The sequence below is a fragment of the Vanessa cardui genome, chromosome 3 (genome assembly GCF_905220365.1).
Source record: "Vanessa cardui chromosome 3, ilVanCard2.1, whole genome shotgun sequence".
In the NCBI taxonomy this organism is placed as follows: domain Eukaryota; kingdom Metazoa; phylum Arthropoda; class Insecta; order Lepidoptera; family Nymphalidae; genus Vanessa; species Vanessa cardui.
In genome coordinates, this window is record NC_061125.1 from 4,019,042 (window position 1) to 4,037,391 (window position 18,350).

Genomic DNA, 18,350 nt, shown 5'->3' on the forward strand with positions numbered 1-18,350 from the left:
CAATCTATCCATTGTTTCATTGGTCATCCTCTACCTCTGTAGCCATCCACATTCATTCTCAAGACCTTCCTCACAATAATATCTTCCTCATTCCTCTGCAAAACATGCCCATATCATGATAGCCGCCTTCCGCACAAAATCTCGGCTAGAGCTGCCACTTTCAGACTACCTCTTAAAAATAATAATAATCATACGATAAAGAGGATTACCAATAACGCTTGAGATATGTTTTGCATTACTTACATACAATAACTTTGCCTCCCTTTTGATAGCATTAATGTTAACTTTACGGTTGGCACGGCTTTGTCGAGCAAATAGAGCCAATACTTCCACCAACATTACCAATATTGCTACCAATATTACCAATGTTACAACCAATTCATGATTGTGGTTATTGTTTCTTTTGTACTGTACTGTACTGTATTTACGCGTGATCGCTTGCTCACCGGCTGCGTGAATGATGTATGCGAATTGAACCAGCTATATAACTGGTTTTTATAGATTTTTTCTTAGAGCAAATGACTTTGGGGTTTTTCTGCTTTTCAAAATTATAATGTTCCTAACCTAACATGAATAATATATATATCATAAAAACATAATAACATAATCTTAAAAACATAAAAATCCAGTTTCAAACTTTTCATATAATTTAAGACAAAATCAATTTTGCCCCGACCTGTAACTAAAATCAATAAACAATTTTAAATATTTTTTTACTTTTTATAATCGCTGTAAAAAATGACGAATTTCAATAGTCTGTTCGATTTCTCTTTGTTACAATCGTTTAATTTTTATATATCCAATATTATCAAATATAAGCTACAAAGAGGTTTTCATTCAATCCGGAGTGCATATTTTCTTCGTTTAATTAAAATTGAAATAATTTAGGGGATATTTATACGGTTTTTAGGGTTCCGTACCTCAAAAGGAAAAAACGGAACCCTTATAGGATCACTTTGTTGTCCGTCTGTCCGTCCGTCCGTCCGTCTGTCAAGACCCTTTTTCTCAGGAACGCGTGGAGGTATGAAGCTGAAATTTATATCAATTACTCAGGTTTACTGTCCCTTGAAGCTGTGAAAAAATCAAACTTCTAAGCCAACGCAATCAAAAGATACAGCCGTTTATGCCGCAAATTTTTGACACTTGCAAGGGAATCAAAACCTACAGGGTGCTTCCCGTGAACTCAGAATCTTGAAATTTGGTACGAAGCAACGTCTTATAGCATAGATAAAGGAAAAATTACGAAAACCAATAATTTTTAGTTACTTCACATAATATATTTTTTTTTAATAATTTTAAACTTACTACCCATTTCCTCATAAACGCGTAGAGGTATTAAATTGAAATTCATACCAAATATCTCTATAATATAATTTATAATATATATCTATAATACCTTTAAGCTGTAACAAAATCAAACTTCTATGTCAACGCAATCAAAAGAAACAGCAATTTAAGCTGCATATTTTGAAACTCGCAAGTACTCGCAAGGGAATCAAAACCTAAAGGGTACTTCCAGTCGACCTAGAATCATGAAATTTGGCATGAAGCAACGTTTTATAGCACACATAAAGGGAAAATTCCGAAAACCTACAATTTTTAGTTACATCTATATATATAAAAATGAATTGCTGTTCGTTAGTCACGCTAAAACTCCAGAACGGCTGGACCGATTTGGCTAATTTTGGTCTTGAATTATTGGTGGAAGTCCAGGGAAGGTTTAGAAGGTGAGTAAGTATGATAAAAATGCTAGGAACATAATAAAAACAACAACTTTGTTTTTCCTTAGAAATAGATTTAATAGAGAATTACCATTGATTTTCTATGATTATCGATGTTAGACAATAAAACATTGATGTTTTAAAATTGATTTTACATTATTTAAAACATAATTACATCTATTTTTCGAATCTATATATATATAAAAATAAGTGGCATTTTTCTATGTCACTTTATAACTCAAGAACGGACTCACCTATCCAAACCAAATTATCAGAGTTTGGACTAATTAGTAGATGGTTTATGTGAAATTTGCACAACATCGGTCGAGTGGTTCTTCATTTATTACATTTTTTGTAACAAATGAATTCATTAAATGGCGGGTCATTTTGTTAATGAAAATTTTTTAGACGGAAAATTGTACTGTCAAATTAAAAGTAAGTATTAATTGAAAATGAGTACACTCATCCACCAGTTTCAATTGATAAAACGTCTTATTTTAATTTATTAATTCCAAAAAAATTTAAAAGTACAGCGTTTATTTTCATGTTTAAATATACAGAAAAAAGTTTGTGCCATTAATTTTTATTCATATCGACTGATGTGGTAAACTATATCATCAGTAAATCGTTGGTATGTATGCCAAAATAGAAACTGAACGTCTTAATTTTAATCGTTTCAACCAAGCAAAATTAAGATCTGAAGAATATATTCATTTGCAAGATGCGATAGCGAATGATGCTAATGTAAATGATATCGGGCGATTGACTATATTGCCATCTTCGTTTATTGGTTGCCCATGGCATATGAACGAATATGCACAAGACGCAATTTCTCATGTACGAAAAATGGTCGATCGGATCTGTTACATGTAATCCTCAGTAAGATGATATTAAAAACAATTTATTTGAAGAACAGTCGACATCACATTAGAGCACGTGTTTTTCGGCAAAAATTGAAAGCACTTATGGATTTAATTGTAGAATTATGTATATTTGGAGAGGTGCGTTGCAATATATACTCCATTGAATGGCAAAAAAGGAGATTTCTACATGCACATTGCATATGTATTAATTTGGCTGATACATAAAATAACTCTGGATCAAATCTATAACGTTATCATAGCTGAAATTCCCGATCAAACTCTTGATCCAGAGGTATTTCACGTTGTCATTAAAAATATAATACATATGCGGTCCATACGGTGAGCTACATATGAGTTCGTTACATCTGTTTCTCGAATTTCATTCAGTCTGAAAAAAAACGCCGATGTTTTCAATTAACATCGATGTTTAGAGCTTCATAAACATGTTCGGTATTGATGTCATTATCAGCTCCATAATCATGTTTTTGTAACATGGGTAATCCCTACATTGTCAAACATTTGATGTTGCCCCCGTTATTCAGAAATCAAATTGACAGAATAGTTATATCTTTATAACTACATATTAATTCACAGGAGGTACCAAAAGAACCTTAATTTTAACTAACTTCAGTTGTTTACTGTCTATCAGATCATTTTTATGTAAGATCAGATTATTAAGCTGAAATGGCAGTGCGCTCGCCGATAACCGCTGGGGAAAAAGTGTTCTAGAGTGGAGACCGCGTCTCGGCAAACGTAGTGTAGGACGTCCTCGGGCACGGTGGAGCGACGAGTTACGCAAGACGGCTGGCAGGAGCTGGATGCGAGTAGCCTAAGAACGATCACAGCGGCGTGCAATGGAAAAGCCTATGTCCAGTAGTGGACGAAAATGGGCTGATTGATTGATTGAAGTTTTGTCACATATAACATTTATGAACGTAACCATAATATTTGACATTTGACAACCAATAAACAGATCGATCCTTTATCGTCTATCGATTCCTCTTATGACAAAGAGTGCATCCTATTATCCTCCTACATATTATTATATTCTTTGCTTCTATCTTTGTGAGTTGATGGTTACCGCTACGTTACAGTGATATTTCAAGTTACTTGCTCTATTTTTTTAAACTTTAGTTATAGTGTGTGCCTGAGAACTTTTCTTACTTTGTTTACGATGACGAGGAGAACACGACCTTACTTAGGTCGTTGCAGTCAATCAAGTATGCGTAGAGCTACTTCACGTGCCAACCGCACTGATGACCAGAGAAAGACAGATCGAGAAAATAGTTATATTGCTATGTCACAATTGCGTTCTTTAGTGACTGACAATGAAATAGACAGGCTTAGGTGTGCCACATCGAACGCAACAAAAGCGAGCACGACTTAATGGAATTGAGAGATCCCGCAGTCGGCGTGCTCCTGGGATCCTGGAACGAGCTGCATTTCACCATGATCCGGCAATAGATTATTGTGCCGACAAATTGGTAACAATTGGTTAAATGACAATAATTTGTAAATATTGTGAGGCGTTAAAATACAGTGGTGAATCTACTGGATTATGTTGTGCTGGAGGCAAAGTAAAATTACCACAATTGGTCCCACCACCAGATCCCTTACGCTCTTTAGTTTCTGGGATGAGAAAAGATTCTAAGCATTTCTTAGCCAACATTCACAAATATAACAGTTGTTTCCACATGACATCATTTGGCGCAACACATATGGTTCAGGACAATTTTATGCCCACTCTCATGGTATTATAACGCAATACTTTTTTATTAAATTAAAGTTTGTAGTGGAATATGTATCAGAAATATTTATTTAACAAATCTTAAAAAAAATCAGTTATATTCGCTACGTGCGATGGTTTCTATGCACATCACATTTGGACTAAGTTAAGCATTTCGATTATGGCAGTATGAAGTTTGCCGGGTCAGCTAGTATAAAATAAAGGATTACTTAAACGATAAAGAGATCTTTGTCTTAAATTTATGCTCCTCCATCTTTCCCCATTATAATGTTATGAATTTCATTTTGCAATAAAAATACCATAGTTATGACTCGATTGTCGTAATGAACGAACTTTGTAAACCTTGCAGGTTTGTACGGAACCCTCGGTGCGCGAGTCCGACTCGCACTTGGCCGGTTTTTTAATGTGCGAACGATGCATGATATGCTAAAAATAGTTAAGACTTAATTGTAGAGCACAAAAAAGCTACGGAAGAGGTTCTCGTAAAAATTTTCGAATCTCATCAGATAGCCGAGTTATTGCCGAGAAACAAATATTACTATTTTTTAAGATGGCGGCCATAGCGCTCCGGAAATCTTTGTCGAAAAATTCAAGTTATACAACTCAGGTTGTACAACATATAAAAAAAATAGCTTGTTAATTTCATTTTCATTTGCCCTTTGTTTCTACAAAATGACTGGACTAAATATGTTCATCTCAACAACAAGATTATCTCAAACATTATTTGCCTATATGTCAAATAATATATCTTAAAACCGAAGCAAATATTTACATTATTCTTCATGAAGTTCATGATAAGATATTCAAACATTATTTCAACATATTTTTTAATTCATAGCTAATCCTTAACTTGATCTCTAAACCATACAATCCCGCGTATCACTCTCAGCTCAATTTAAATTAGTCTTTATTTTAGTACTCTATACGAATGAAAAAGATAAATATTTTGTAAAGATAATAATTATCTGAAGTGAGTCCAAATATATTCAATTAATACATACAAATAAATTAAATTTAGTACCTCTTTTAAGTTCGTATAACTATTTGCGAGATACCAGGGTAAAAAAAACCATTTTTTTTCTGTAAGTTTGATTGTTTGTCTTCAAATTGCTTAAAATTACAAATACAAATAACTGCATTTATATAAGGAGTATTAAAAGCTATTGTTTAGTGTTTACTTCATAAAAATCAATTGACTTCATCAAACGTTACAAGAAGTTTTATTTTACGTACATCTTTACTTCACGCTGAATATAAAATTTAACGCGGGTAACCCTGCGGAGCACAGCTAGTAAATAATAAATGACGTCACGAAGCGTGAGTTGACGACCCCGGCCTGCGAGAGACGGTAGAGTCCCGTACCCGAAGAATACTTTTATCTTTGTTAACAATTAAGATATATAAGTCAGTGTGTCCATCAAATCATTATACACGATTCAACCTCGAGCTGAGAGGAACAGTGAAGATACAACATCAAGATGAAATTAGCAGCGCTTTTTCTCATCATAATGAGTGTGTTATCACTCTTTCTCGTGCCAAGTGAGGCGAGGCCGGGAAAAATACCAATAAACGCTATCAAGAAAGGAGCCAAATTTGTCGTGAGTGTCAATTATTGATAATTGTTTTGTTTAGAATTCGTTGACTTATAAGTTTATCGATAATGTCGAATAATTGCGTCATCAGTATCAATTCGTAATCGTGATAACATTTTATGAGTAATGTTATAAAGTCGGTTTATTTATACAGTTACTCTGTTCATGTAAACGCTGATTTATGATTTGGGTTAATTCATTTATTTTATTTAATTTTCAAATGTGAGCTAATATTTGGATTAACTTAGTTAACGGTCAGAAATATTTGAAATTTAAACTCTAGACAATCGCTGCCAAGTTTGCATCACTTAATATTTGCATGTATAATTGTATAACGTATCTTGTATTCGCTTGTATAATTTGTCATTTTGGTATATGAAAACATTATGAGAAATATACGTGATGGCAGAATTATCGATAATAATGTAGTGTTATTAATAATATTAATCAACCTAAGATAAGCCAGCATACTCTTACCCAGCACTAGGCAAAATTTAGTTTACAATTTGAAAAAGTAAATTTAATAGTTTGAGGGACAGTTCCATAGACAAAATAGACGAATTATTGTTTTGACATCTGTACCCATTCGCAGTTCCAGAAAGTGATTGACAAATAAAACTTAAACTTAATTGTGTGTGTGTTTTTTTTTAAAGTATTTTGTTATTCATAAGGACCAAAAATGTACATATAAATAATTTGGTTCTTTTGTTCTAGGGTAAAGGATTAAGAGCAATCAACATTGCAAGCACTGCTCACGACATATGGGGCGCATTACACAAGAAGAAACATTAAACAACCTATTATGTGTATATTATTATATGTACAACTTAATTTTAAATCAATTTGTGTAAATACCTAATCAGTAATTATGTAGTGTTTAAGTATAAGCTAATTATAATAATAAAAAAATAAACACTTTTTTTTTTTTTAATTTAACTGATACCTAATTTGTCTGAAGATAAGCAATTGTAGGGATATATTCAACTTACGGATTTAATATGATACAAATATTGTCATCAACATATTGGTGTCATAGTTTGGTATTACGTTCAGCTGATTTCTCAAAGGGGATAAAATATTTATGGGATGAAATTTCAAAGCCGTGGAAACTGCTTAGACTTAGTAGTTGCCAAAATTAATGTTTTGGAAAATCGCACATGTAATTATTACTCATATTAGTAACTCTCTTAAATTACAAACTCTTAAAGTACATAAAATGGAATGGAATGCTTGCGAAATAAAGGGAAGGATCGAAAATTAGTAAAATCCTTTCAACGAAAAGATAAAAATGCCGCAGAATATGCAATGATTTTGATTTACAAAATTCATGGATATCCGACGAACTAGCTTTAGAATAGCAACTGGGCAAGATAGGTCTTATTACAATTATCTCTTCATTTACTTCCAATGACCTTGATCCTCGATTAAGGTGATGTTATTAGATGGGGATGGCAATGGGGAAAGCTTCTGGAAAATCTTGCTATAATGCTGGTGAGACACAAATGGTACGTCCAGGTGTTTATCGACAGGTTGCAAGGTTGCCTTTGATAGGGTCATTCACGAGACCAGAATAGTAGATATTACTTTCTATAATTAGTGCCCAAAAAGTTTTGAACACGAATAAAAAATTCATATTTATAAAAGAAGGCACAAAGGCCAGCTCTAAAAGTAAGTCCTATTTAATCCTAGGTTTAGTCTTTTTAATCAAGTCACCTGATTGAAATAGTCCGGCTATTTCAATGGAAGCTGAAAATGAAAAGCACTTTCAAATTCCAGATTTTTTCTGTAGATTACCGAAACGTACACTTCTTATGTAGCACTTTTTGTACAATGGAAAGGAACATATCAAAAGACCACACACTAAAAATTAAACATTACGAATTCACCAAAAACTGCTATACGGTTAATTAAATGCTGCGAAAATGGAAACGAGAATTGTACCAGCAGAATATCATTATAACCTACTAAATCTTGGCCTGTCGAGATATGCAGTAAATTCTATAGAGCTAACAGGTTTATTGGCTTTACAGAGAGCGAAACCCGGCAAACGCAAAGTGAATTCATGGAATACTGAGTAGTTTTAGTAGTTCTAGTCAGTGGCGTAAATAGGGCGGTGCCACCGGTGCCCAGGCACAGGGCGTAGACTCTCGGGGGCGCGAGAATAGACAAACTAGGCAAGACTATTGTTTTTTCGTTTTGCTCTTGTTAAGATTCCGCTGAGCCCCTAGTACTCGATTCCAATACAAACGTACTTACATGCTGGTATCATTAAAAATATACATCGCGCTCATTTTTTTGGCAGCGCACGAGCGTATTTGTGTGTAGTATTTATCGTTAATTGTCAACGCATTTGCAGTTGTGGACCTGCGTTTAAGTTTTATTGAGTGAGACTGTAACATAGGCAAAAGGTCTGCTTAAATTGAGCGCAGTTATAGAAGCTCACACAGGGCGCAGAAAAGGCTATTTACAGCACTGGTGCTAGAACATAATTTTTGAAAGTGACCGACTTTTATTATGTTACGGGACAGCAAATCTGACACGACCACTAAAAGATAAGTCGCAGATCCAACATTTTATGTAACACCCTTATATATTTTTCGAGGCATGGGATTGTTACATTTCCACTTCGCACTCAATATATCTATTTAAAAAACGCATCAAAATCAGTTGCATAATTTTAAAGATCTAAGGACGGACAGCGATACGCTTTGTTTTATACTATGCAATGAAAATTTACAAAATAATAAGTACATTACTTGTATCGATGACGTACCGATTAGTTTTATTGTTATATGAAGTGCACGAATAAAGTTTCATTGACACATTTTGAATGATCTCATTTATATTCACATCACGATTCGAATGATATCTATAAAAATAATATCAATAATGCTTACGCGTTAGTGACGTAGGCATGATTAGGGTTCTTTGTTGTAAGAACATGTTGCAAAAACGCTTCCCTCAAGCAAACAGAGCGAACGGGAAGTTTTTCCCCGTGGCCCGTCACCGTTCATATAAGAGTCTCATCACACTCACAAACATTATTATTAATAATTCATTTTCCTCAAGACTCGGACAGTATGAAGATCATATTGCTCTTTGTTATCATAACGTTTTGTACTCAAATTATGGGAAATTAAATTGTGGGTAATGTTCCACCGACTACTTCAACCCCTAAGCCATGGAGAAAGAAAATAAGTGATGGTCTGGTGAGTATAAAAAAAACAAATAATAAAATAAACATGCTTTATTTTAATTTGAATAGCATGCCGTGATAGTACAGTGGTTAGGAAACGTGAATCCGGTTCGAACCTATGTTCGATTAAAAGAAAACATCATGAGGAAATGTGCATGTATCATATAGAATACTTACCGCATTTTTATCATCCATTTCTGTATTTACAATACTGGTACTAATAATTTATCTTAATTTTTCAGGGGAAGTTGTTCCAGGGAGCGGCGATACTAGGAGCGATACAGCAAGCTATTCACGATGGGAAAAGAGGCAAGCATAAGTCACTCCACACCAATTCTAAGCATTAATTGTTATTTTTTAGTGTGTATATATTTTTAAATTAAATTTGTACAAATATTTTATTTAAGATTTTATTGAACTTATTTAAATCCTAATATTCTGACGAGTATATATAGGTTTCTTAATTGTTCTAGTTATAATTTAATACAAAATATAGTAATTCAGAATTACATAATTTAGCACTATTTAAAGATTCTACATCCCGATCTAATAACGATACATATTATTTTAAGTAACGAAACGAGAGCTTACAAAATACTTTTGATGATAACAATTTTTTAACAATTATTTTCGTTGTCGTATTCATGTTTGCAATTGATTTATGACTCGCCGTATTTCAAAACAAATTTATATCGAAATAAAATACAAAAGTACGGAGCTATCTCTCACGATACTGCAGCGTCACACTCTCCATCACGCAGTCATCGTATCTGGCTCCTGATCAACATATTTTACTCATAAAAAATGATAAGGGAGTATTACATGCAGACAAGTAACAAATAAATTACACAAGGATAGTCCCTTGAAATACCAAAGTACGTTTAAAAAGTAATTATATTAATTTACTAACGACCTGCCCCGGCTTTGCACGGATGCAACAATAATTTAATGTAAAAATGAGAAGTGCACTAAGCGAGTAAACGATTTGTTGTTGGTTGAATTGTTCGTTGCACATAATTTTGAAATGATGATATATGTATGTGTATATCTCACGTTCGTCAAGTTACTATTTTTTTTATGCTATAGGTTGGCGGGCGAGCATATGGGCCACCTGATGGTAAGTGGTCACCATCACCCATAGACAATGACGCTGTAAGAAATATTAACTATTCCTTACATCGTCAATGTGCCACCAATCTTGGGAACCAAGATGTAACGTGCCTTGTACCTGTTGTTAGACTGGGTCATAACAATACTGGGTACTATTATTTGGCGGTAGAATAACTGATGAGTGTGTGGTACCTACCCAGACTGGCTTGCACAAGGCCCTGTCACAAAGAACTGTTTTTAACGTACCGTCGATGACCTTATATAAACTGGGTAAATGCAAATGATATGCTGACTTAAAGCAGTGCACGTGAACAATTGTTTACACACGTAAATCTTAACAGAAGTTCTTAGTAAAATCTGAGCAAGCACCATTGAATTTTCATATACATAATTAGTGTTTGTAATTTTTCCAACACTTGGCTGTAAACGGAAACATCATGAAACATGAAACTCTGCCTCAAGAAATCTGACACATATGGAATGGGATTCGAATATTGTCTTCAAAAGAAGGCCTTAGCCCAAGAAAGCTGATGCAGAGATAGGTTGGTTCATATGAACTGAGATGACAATGAAATATGTTGCAAGTTAATTAGTTGTAGGTACTTAAAAAAGTTTCCAAAGCTTCAATTTTCTTTTTGTTTTACGTCTAAAAAGTGAACATATAGCAAAAATAATAGCCAATTAATGTCAAAAGTTATCCGTGTTTAAGCATCTTATACATTATCAACAAACAACGGAATAAAGATCCTTCTAAGAAGGAACGATGTACTTTCTCGAAAACTCTAATGGGACTTGCTTCGATGTCGCCAAAGTTCCGTTTATTTGCAGAGAATATAGTCATTTCCTTTTGATCGAATTTCAATATCTATACTACTTGGATATTATATAATTTCCGATCTTAATTTCGTTGAAAAGAAAAAAATGTCTGCAGTAAAACACAATAACGTTTAAGTAATAAATCCGGGAATCGAAAACACGTCTTCAGGATAAAATTAAATACATAATATGCATATTTATTATGAAAATACTTATCTTTAAAAATCTTCAGCTTTATAAGCTAGCTATTAGACAAGAAACAACTCCCCCCTCCGCGTGGTGAGCAATACAGCTTCAATAAAATAACATATTGGTAGAGAATAATAAGTTGTGTCCTAGATTTATAAAGGCGTAAGTATGTCAATGGAAAAAAATTAAGTACAAATGTCGACACGATACTTGAAACAAACAGTACACAGTCCTCTGATAAACAAACGTCTTTACAGTTTTATTTCAACGGAACGTATCGAGAGCACAATCGGGAATACAGACCGTTTTGTTTTTCTTCTTCATTGTCGGTACTGCAATCTATTTATAGAAGTGTTGACAAACAATTGTGATATCATTTTCGTTAAACACAATTCAGCTTCATTTGATAATAATGATAATGAAATATATCAATATGAACATGATAATTATATTATCGTTATTTTATTGCATAAATGTTCAGGCAATCGTATTCGTCAGCCTTACGAGTCTTTATTTTTTGTTACGATATGGATATCTTCAAAGAAATACTCGGGACGTTCAAAAATGAACCGATGATGTTGTACATAGCTGGACCAATATAACCTTGGGATAGTCGTCCTTTGATATGGATCTAAGAGGCTACGACCGTGCTGTTCTCCGCTCATAGCATTAGTACGATTTTCAGATGGTGAAAAAAAGTTATCTAATCCTCCCGAAAACGATGTACATATGAACGGCTTTCCCTCGAGACCAATGAATAATGGACTAATGTTACAATGTAAAGTCAGAGTAAAAAAACCTTCGTCAGTTTTCAAATTATTTCCTTTATTAAGTCGTCAACTCTTAGTACCCTTTGAAACAAAAACAACTGATAATTGACAACTGCATATTAAATGAAACTCACATAGAATTTTTTGTTAGACGTGACTTATAATGACATTGCGACGCCATATGTCATTTTCGATCGGTAAAGCAGATTATCGCCGATACTGAGCACACGAAAATAGATCTTAAGGTGACGAACCTTTTCTTACCCTGACTGTATAATAAGACTTATCTTAATTGACCTGATTGACCAGTTAGAAATGAGATACGAGTATTATTAAGAAACAAAAGCCGGTTACATTGGCCATAACAGACATTTGCAAGCGCCTCGAAAAACAATTTGATGGCGTTAAACTTATACAGCGCATGTTGTACGAAGTGTTCCCTCCTGTCTCATCTAACTGGAGTTTAAAACTAGAACTAACCATTTTCAAAACGAAGATATATGTTCAATAATAACAAAGTTGCATTCCGAGTCCGGTCGGATTCTTCCCGGACCGATAAATTCTAATTTAAGTCTCTTGAGTTCGTGAGCGGTATTTCCTTAGATCCAATATAGCCAAAGTTTAGCAGTTTAAAAATTCACACTCACACGAGCTTTCATATGAATTTGTAAGCTAGAGATCCCTTTTAATATGCAATAATGACCAAAAGATATAGAAGAATCGGCCGTTTTGATCGCTCACTTCTTCTGAACTTCTCAATAGAGGCAAAAGGCTCCACCTTTAGCGGAGACTCTATTGTGTAAAAGATATATTAGTAGACAAATTAGATTTCATAAAAACAAACATTTCTCTAAGCATTTTACTATGAATGGTTCACTCACAAAGGTTCATCAAATTTATGCTAATTAGTATTGACCTAATAAACATTAAATTAATTCAAAGGAATAATTCAATTATTAATCAGTATAAGTTAATTTAATATTTCAGTAAGGCAGAGTTACGTAAAATTATTCTATTGATAAAGAACTTAATCAAGAAAAAGTTTGTTTAAATCATTTGTAACTTACTATTTTCAGTAATTATTAAGGATTACTATCAGTTGTATTTTATTACGTAAAAATAAAATCATAAGCTTTTCATGGTAACTAGATATAGAAATTGTTGCCTCTTTTCAGGTACGTATGTACCATCAAACTTACATGTCTAATCAATCATATACACAAAATAAACTATATATTTTTAAACCAGTTTTCGGTTCGGCGGAAAGTGTTCAAGTGACTTGCATTTCTTGGCATCAATATACGGACGGATCAATAGGTCATCTGAGAGTGAGTTGTCATCACATCCCATTGACATTGACGCTGTAAGAAACTTTACCATTTTACACATAGCTTTGGTAACTGAGATGTTATGCCCCTTTTGCCTGTAGTTGCACTGGCTTACTCGCCTTTCAAACCATTACACAACATTTCTTTAAAGATGATATTATAGTATTTATTTATGGACATATATAATATATATGTAATGTAATTTATTTGCTCAACCATAGTAGTTGTGATTATACACACATACGCACACAAGCTTAATGATGACAGAAATTGACAGCCGCAATTGGAGTAAGGTCTCTTGAATTACGTTATATGTATTTATGTGCAGTTGGAGATCATGTGTGCTATACGCTGACTTAATAACAATGTATATGCATCACGCGTAGTGTATAAACGATAGGCAATTAGTCAAACGAACATGATTAAGTAATATTTAAAGAGGGTTAGATCGCGGGGAGCAGCTGGTGTCTATCAGCAGAAGACATCGGGTCTGTAATTATAATGTATCAACATTCGGAGTCCAAATTTAATTTCTCTTAATCAGAGGTAGGTAGGTAGGTAATTAAAACAAAAGAAAAAATAAACCAAAGGCACAATAAACCACGATTGTCAACAAATGTATATTTTGAAGCAACGACAAGTTGAATTATGATTTTTTTATTTTTTTATCGTTCATTCTGGCTACGTCAGTATGAAGTAGAATAGACGACAGCCGAAAAGTCATATTTCAGGGAAGATCGAAAAGAGAGATATTACGAACGTGAACGACTAGACTTATGTTTCGAATATCATCATATGTGATAACGAGCTGATGCCTCATCGTTACATATATTTAAATTTATAAAAGTGTGTCACAGAATAGATAATAGCAAGCTTGTCAAAGTAAATCCGCGACGATTTGGAACATGAACTATATTGTGATATTGAGCGATGCTCTGCCTCATCACGCCACGGAATACAGACTGCTCATAAATTCGAAGCCTATTTTATAGACGACTGAACATCTAGCGAAGGTTCGCGCTCGTTCAATGAACGTCACAAAACGTTAAGCAAGATTGTGTCTAGCAACCGCGCGGATTACTCGTCTGAGCCAACGAAATAATGATCCCTTGTAAATTGTCATTCATCGGTTCGTGTATTGAAAATATGACGGCGGAATAAATATCGAGAAATGCTTGAATTTATTTACCGTTTATTCACCAACGTGATTCACCCACTTAAATGCTTTCTCATACAAAGCGAGATCAATTACAGCCTCACAATGGACAGAAAAAGTTGGGATTTACAGGAAATTCGCATAAAAATTAAAATAAACAAGAAATTTATTTTCAATTTCGGTTTTATAAGTCCTCAGTTTTGCTTAACTCATTTACAAAAAAGGATTATACACGATAAACAAAGTCCCTACCTTATAACAGCCGATTAAAACCGTTTTAATTAACCAGAGGGAAAAATAATTACATATGGGGACCTAATTATATTAAGATAAGATACAAATTAAACGCGTAATATTTGATAAGAGATAAGTTATTTAAACGAGCTAAAGTTACCTGGTGTTTACTTCCGTCTATTCATATTTTTACTACTAGGCCGGTTAACTGTAGTCTATTCAAATCGAAGTAGGAATTAATTCAATCAAACCTTAAGTTTCCGTATTCCATATTATGCAAGACTTTAATCTACAGATATTGATGGAATACGGACATATTAACTTGGTGGTAGGGCTTTGTGCAAGCCCGTCTGGGTAGGTACCACCCACTCTTCAGTTATTCTACCGCCAAATAACAGTACTCATTATTGTTGTGTTCCGGTCTGAAGGGTGAGTGAGCCACTGTAACTACAGGCACAAGGGACATAACATCTTAGTTCCCAAGGTTGGTGGCGCATTGACGATGTAAGGAATAGATAATAATTCTTACAGCGTCATTGTCTATGGGGGATGGTGAACACTTACCATCAGGTGGCCCATATGCTCGTCCGCCAAACTAAACCATAAAAAAAAATTGAAGATGAAACTAAATCAAAACTACTGACACATTGAATAAATGTATTAATTAAGTAAATAGATTATGGGAGCAACGAAGCTGATAATGCGTACTAAATATAAAAAGTGTCAAATTGCTTCAATTATTCTGTGAGTAGCTAATCTATGACTTCTTGTAAAATTAATGCTTTGAAAATAAATATTAACGTGGAATCGTATTCAGGAATCATTTCCACGGTATCCATGAAAAGCTCTTTCGCTTAATGTGTAGATTCAAAATGGTCATTATGCATTCTTCGCGGAGCTACTTCGTATGTACGACTTCGAATGTCCTCAAATTTATTTGCGTCATTAAGCGCATTACAGTCTGAACATTTCTTCCGTAGTTAGAATTTATTCTTCCATTCAGTTCAGCATATTTGCATGAAATGAATACAAACCATTGCACGCAACGAAACGGGTGATATGAACTTAAACAATAAATTACATTAAAAACGACACTGTCAATATTTCTTTCTATATTTTCAATGACACAGGAATCATGAGGTTGCGTGATAAAATGCCATGTTGCTATGATTAAGTCCTTACAACATAAAGTTTGCAAAACCATTTAGTATAAACTGGCTATACCATAAGTTTTAATTTGAAACTCATTTACAATACCAATCAATATAATTTCACTAAATACAACACAGATAAAATATAGGTGGTCAAGTTTTATTATGGTGTATATAGTCGTAGGGGTTAAGCGAGCGCACTGCCTGTATATCGGAATAAGGTGCGGGAGGCGAAGGGTTTGTTTCGACCAATCAGTGGGGCCTAAATAGTAAATTAGTTGCGTTTTAGTGTTTTGGAAAACACTGATACGTCTCTGTTACCTGTTCTGTAATTACGATAAAACTACTCTTCTGTTATCAAATATACATACTTCTTTCGATTGTAAAGTGTGATTAGAGGTTATGTTGAGCGTTTGGGAATTGGCCGTCATTTGTTTCATATTTGGCTTTCTGGGTAAAGTGTGCGTGGGTAAGTGAGCACATGCGCACACTTATAACATCATCATCATCATCAGCCCGTTCAGACATTCAGCTCTTGCCTGCCTCCTTGCGTAAATCGTCCCTCCACCGTGCCTGAGGACGTCCTACACAATGTTTCCCGAGACGCGGTCTCCACTCTAGAACACGTTCTCCCCAACGGTTATCGGTTCTACGACAAATATGACCAGCTCACTGCTACTTCATCTTACTCATCCGGTGGGTTATGTCGATGACTTTGATTTTTTGACAGATCACCTCATTTCTGATGCGATCCCTCAGAGAAACGCCGAGCAAAACCCTTTCCATAGCCAGCTGAGCGAATTGAAACTGGTGGATCAGCTTTGTCGTGAGTGTGAGTGAGTGAGTGAGTGAGTGAGTGTTTCGGCTCGTATGTCATGACGGGTAGGACGCACTGGTTGAAGACTTTCGTCTTAAGACACTGTGGGATTGACAATGTAAATATTCGACGTAACTTCCCAAACACTGTGTAACCCAGCTGAATTATTCTATTCACCTCGTCCTCAAGGCTATTTCTACCTAATCGCAAAGTCTGCCCGAGGTAGACATACATAATTATCTTTGAACAACTTCGAGGACGGTTCATTGAATATGATCTTGGTTTTATCCAAGTTTATCCTTAGGCCGATACGCATAGAAGAATCAGCTAGCTCGTTCAGCATTTGTTGTAGGTCTTGCAACGTTTCTGCCACGATGACGATGTCGTCTGCGAATCTCAAGTGAGAGATGTATTCGCCATTGATGTTGATGCCACGTCCTTTCCAGTTCAGCGTCTTGAACATATGCTCCATTGCATTAGTGAACAATTTTGGGGAAATAACGTCCCTTTGTCTCACTCCTCGATGCAATAGTATGGGATTTGTTTGCTGATTCTGTACTCGGTGGTAGCTTCGTAGAGACATCTCATCACTTGGATGTATCACTTATCAACTTGGCAACGTTGCAGAACCAGATTTCAACCGAGTCAAAGGTCTACTCATAGATCATGAATGCATGACATTATACTCATGGGACTTCTGTATAATCTACCATACTATATGGATGTGAACACGCGACGTATCCATGTCCATGCGCGAAACAGGGAAACTCCTATGTTGGCGTTCATAAATGTACATAATATGTGACAAAACTTAAGATTTATCAAACAATCTATGTACATAAAATTGATCTGATAGACAGTAAACAATTGAAGTTAGTAAAACTTAAGGTTATTTTTGTCCCTCCTAAACAGGTACTTATAAAGATATAACTATTCTTTCAATTTGATTTCTGCATAACGGGGACAACATCAAATGTTTGACAAAGTATGGATGACCCATGTCACAAAAGCATGATTATGGCGTTGATAATGACATCAATACCGAATATTGATACTTAATGTTTATGGAGGTCTAAACACCGATCTTAATCGATAACATCGGTATTTTTTTTGCGACTGGAAGAAATTTATAAATTCGAGAAATAGATGTAACGAACTCATATGTAGCTTACCGCATAGTGCATACACCTTGTATCATATTTTTAACGACAACGTGAAATAACTCAGGATCTTTTCATCGGGAATTTCAGCTGATATAGCGTTATCGATTTGATCCGCAGTAATTTTATGTACCAGCCAAATTAATACATGTGCATGCGGAAATCTCCTTTTTTGACATTCGATGTAATACATATGGCAACGCACCTCTCCAAATATACATTATTTTTATAAGTGCTTTCAATTTTTGCCGAAAAACAACGTCATGACGGTCAGTTGTCGACTGTTCTTCAAATAAATTGTTTTTAATATCATCCCACTGCGGATTACATGTAATGAACAGATCCGGTCGACCATTTTTCGTACATAAGAAATTGCGTCTTGTGCATATTCGCTCATATGCCGTGGGCAACCAATAAACGAAGATGGCAATATAGCCAATCGCCCGATGTCATTTGCATTAGCATCATTTGTTATCGCATCTTGCAATTGAATATATTCT

General features: G+C 34.6%; 2 long non-coding RNA genes across 2 annotated transcripts; both read left to right on the forward strand.

Moving 5' to 3' along the window:
* Positions 1-5,648: 5,648 nt before the first annotated feature.
* LOC124543685 lies at positions 5,649-6,839 on the forward strand. The gene is made up of 2 exons (XR_006967488.1): positions 5,649-5,929; positions 6,638-6,839. It is a non-coding gene; the product is annotated as an uncharacterized LOC124543685 (long non-coding RNA).
* A 2,133-nt stretch (positions 6,840-8,972) lies between these two features.
* Positions 8,973-9,520, forward strand: LOC124543942. The gene is made up of 2 exons (XR_006967506.1): positions 8,973-9,132; positions 9,362-9,520. It is a non-coding gene; the product is annotated as an uncharacterized LOC124543942 (long non-coding RNA).
* Positions 9,521-18,350: the final 8,830 nt, after the last annotated feature.